The sequence below is a fragment of the Asparagus officinalis genome, chromosome 7, assembly GCF_001876935.1.
Source record: "Asparagus officinalis chromosome 7, Aspof.V1, whole genome shotgun sequence".
In the NCBI taxonomy this organism is placed as follows: Eukaryota; Viridiplantae; Streptophyta; class Magnoliopsida; order Asparagales; family Asparagaceae; genus Asparagus; species Asparagus officinalis.
The window spans coordinates 84,194,915-84,198,685 of record NC_033800.1 but is presented as its reverse complement, the minus strand read 5'-3'; the positions used below and the strand labels follow the sequence as shown (position 1 = coordinate 84,198,685).

The window sequence follows — 3,771 nt, the reverse complement described above, 5'->3', positions numbered from 1 at the left end:
AGAGCACCAAGCTCTGATACCAATTGTTAGACCCTAGAGGGGGGGTGATTAGGGTCTTATGCTAATCTAATCCGATTAAATGCCAATTAAAATTGATTAATACGTTATCCTAGCAAGTATGAAATACAACAGTATTTGTAAGCTAGGATAAGCAATGTAAACAATAAGATATATCCTATATGATGAAATATATATGCAAGGATATATAAACTAACACAAGGGATAAACCATCTAAACAAGATAGTGGATAAAGTGAATGAGCAATGCACAATTGGCGATATAAAATAAATGCAAAAACAAATACGCCAAAGACAAACTCAAACAAGCGATATGATCACGGAGTTCGGACCTTCCGTCCTACGTCTCCGCTCCCCACTCCCGGGGAGAAATCCACTATCAACCGGGTTTTCTACGTTCACCCGAATAACGTTTACACCTTACAGTATCGGTTTTCAACGCTCACCGATCAACGTCACTCCTCACACTCGGTTTCTAGCTCACCGAAAACCTCACTACACACTCGGTTTCTAGCTCACCGAAAACCTTACAACACTCACAAAGTAAATACAACAAATTTGTTCTCTACAATAGATGAGAACACAATGTAGCACAACTCAATGTTACAATCTCTCACCACCCAACTATACTATGTATGCAAATACTATAAGCTCAATGTGGGTGTGTGTAACAATGAGTAAAATAAAATCTAACTCAATTAACAAACTAGCAATAATAAGAATATGAAAATCAATAATGAAATTGCTAGAGAAATGAGTTAGAAAACTTCTCTAAGAACACAAGAAGAGGATGAAGGGGATTGAGAATGAATCCCTCAATCTGCAGTGAAAACTTCCTCCTTTGTAAACAGAAACCCAAACTCAAAACAAACAGTAAAACCCTAAACCCTTGATTAAACTTTTCTTTTCTTTTAAAACATTTCTTAGTTGGCTTGAGAGTTGAAGACAATGGGGTATTTATACCAACTTTTGACCTCAGGTTCGGTCGACCGGTGCGGTCGACCGAAAACTGATATGAAAACTGTTTATCTGATTTTGAAATGCTGTTTAAAAATATCAAATAAATTCCAAAAAATGTAAAACTTTGGGGAATGATTGTAGACATGATAATAAACATGCTACAATGACTGGTTTCGAAAAAGGACTTCCCAAATGAAAAATATCATCATTTTACAAAATAGCCCAAAACATGAAAACCTGAAAATTGATATTTTGATATTTTGACTTAAACAACATTTTGAAACTTTATGAAATGATTGTATAGACTTGATAAAAGATATAATATGTTGTTATGAAGTCTATAACCTAGAAATACAATATTTTTCATAAAATTGCATATTCTATGCAATATATTCAAAACACTAAATATGATTTCATTAAATATAAGCTTGTTAAAGGTGAAATCATATATAGGCATATAAACATGAAACAAAATAGTATTTTCCAATTCTATTCATTTGTTTCATAGTAAAACTTGAAAACTATCAAACCAAAACATATATGTATATATATAACTATATATATACAAAAACCAAAACGTGTATGTGTGTATATGATTGAGCTTAAAGTACTAACACACATAATATAAATTCCTAAACTAAATTACCCAAGCAATGATCTTGATCTTCAATAAACTTGACTTGGTAATCTCGCGGATGAAGCTTGAACTTGGATCTTGAACTTTGAATAGCAAGGCTTCACCGATATTCCGCCAGCCTCCATTGGATATCGTCGTTGAAGCGCTATTCCATCCATCCTCCAACAACGTTGTTTGTCTACAATAAATACGAAAACACAAATACTAGACAATCAACATTAGTGGTAAATTGTTTGTTAAACATCATCAAAACAAGAAGGCCAACACAGCTGTCATGAGTATTTTTGTTCATTCTATGGTTTGAACGATTACTGTAGATTTAAAATAAGTTCTTCTGTGGGCTACATTTAGACTGCTTTAATTTTTTATGCAATCAACAGTCGATATCAAGACAGTGCTATCTTAACTTATGGACAGATTATCAAATTATGCTGCTTCAAGTGCAGAGGTGAGTCATTAATGTGCTATTTATCTGGTTCATACTGAAGTTCACTTGCTGATATATCAGTGTTGTAGGTCTTGCCAGAATTCTTTTAAGTTGAAGCTTTTGCCAAATTAAGCAATGCTATTGGGAAGGTATACCTATTTGCAAATTAGCCGAGGAAGTGCACTGCTTTTCTTATACTTAAAAGTTAAAATATTCAAGTTTACTTTGCTCCTTAATTGTACTTATCTTGTCTAATTAGTGTAACTTAGACATTATGGTACAGGTCAGTGTGGCTTCTTCTGGTTCATTCTATTGCTTGTTATTTTAAATTATGGGTTCAATAACTTTGCAAACTATTTAAGTGTTTTTCATTTTGTTTCGAACATTTCAGTGGATATTTAACAGAATTTTTCATGCCATAATCCTCTCGTTCATGGATCTGTTGAGACTGTTCATAGTTTCCTAGAATACCATTAATATTAAGGAAAATGTTTATCATATACTATTCTTTTCCCCTTTTTTTCTTGTTTCCTTTTGTGCATTCATGTAGTATTTAAATCCATTATTTTATTATTATTTTATAGTGCTTTATGTTACTTCTTCCAGTGAAATGGACCCAAAGCTTTATATAATATATTTCCCATATTTAAGGCATGCCCAAACCTTGAGATACTAATATTCTCTAATTAAACCATGTACAAACTCACATCACTCAAATTGTGATTCTTTCAAGAGAGAAATTTTATTATTTACATATCTAAGAAAATTTAAAGTTATCTGCTTATATATCATCTCTCTCTAATATATAGTCGAGATGTTTATCGCAATCTTGCTTGCACTGAATTTATTGCCCTCATGTACACACTGTTTGCTTGAATTAGTAGTTTTAACACATGGATTTTAAATTTCTACCAAAAGACAACTTATGCTTGATTCTAAATAAATGTAATAGTTGGATATTGTTTTCATGCTATTCACTTGTTTGATGCAACTGTTTGATAGGTCATTGAAGCACAAGTTGATATGCCTGTTGTTGGAGTAATAACTTTATATGTGTCGCTCCTTACGTTTACTCTTCGTGTTCATCCTGACCGTCTTGATCATGTCGATCAAATACTGGTAAGTATGATTACTTATATTTTTCTAGAGTGTGTGAGAGTATTTGCAGTTCAAGTATGTTTCAGAATATCTTAATGGTATTTATTATCACATAAACAATAGCCTTATCAAGAAACTAAGCTCATGTTTAAATGACATATAAATAAGTAGCTAGGGCATCCATTCAGGCTCTGATATATATCATTGAATACCTTGTGATATGCTTGGTTATATGAAGTAATGTTGTTGACCACCTGACTACATCTTTTCTTCGACGACAAATATAACATAAAGTAAACATTGTTATGTTTAAATCTCTAGTTGATGCAATTCTGATTTTTCTCTCAACAGGGTGCATGTGTTAAGAAACTTTCAGGCAAAGGAAAGCTTGAGGATACCAGAGCAACTAAGAAATTTTTTTCACTTTTGAGTGCTCCGTTGGAGAAGTATAATGACATTGTCACTTCTTTGAATCTTTCAAACTATCCGAAAGTCATGGATCATCTTGACACTGCTACAAATAAAGTCATGGTAGTGGTCATTATCCAAAGTATAATGAAGAACAACACCTGCATATCTACTGCAGATAAAGTAGGCATATTTCTTGTATTTTTATCTGTTTAAAATGTTTT

At 32.5% G+C, this 3,771-nt stretch overlaps 1 long non-coding RNA gene across 1 annotated transcript; it reads left to right on the top strand.

Moving 5' to 3' along the window:
• LOC109848337 lies at positions 2,133-3,543 on the top strand. Its single transcript, XR_002248770.1, has 3 exons — positions 2,133-2,190; positions 3,044-3,160; positions 3,491-3,543. It is a non-coding gene; the product is annotated as an uncharacterized LOC109848337 (long non-coding RNA).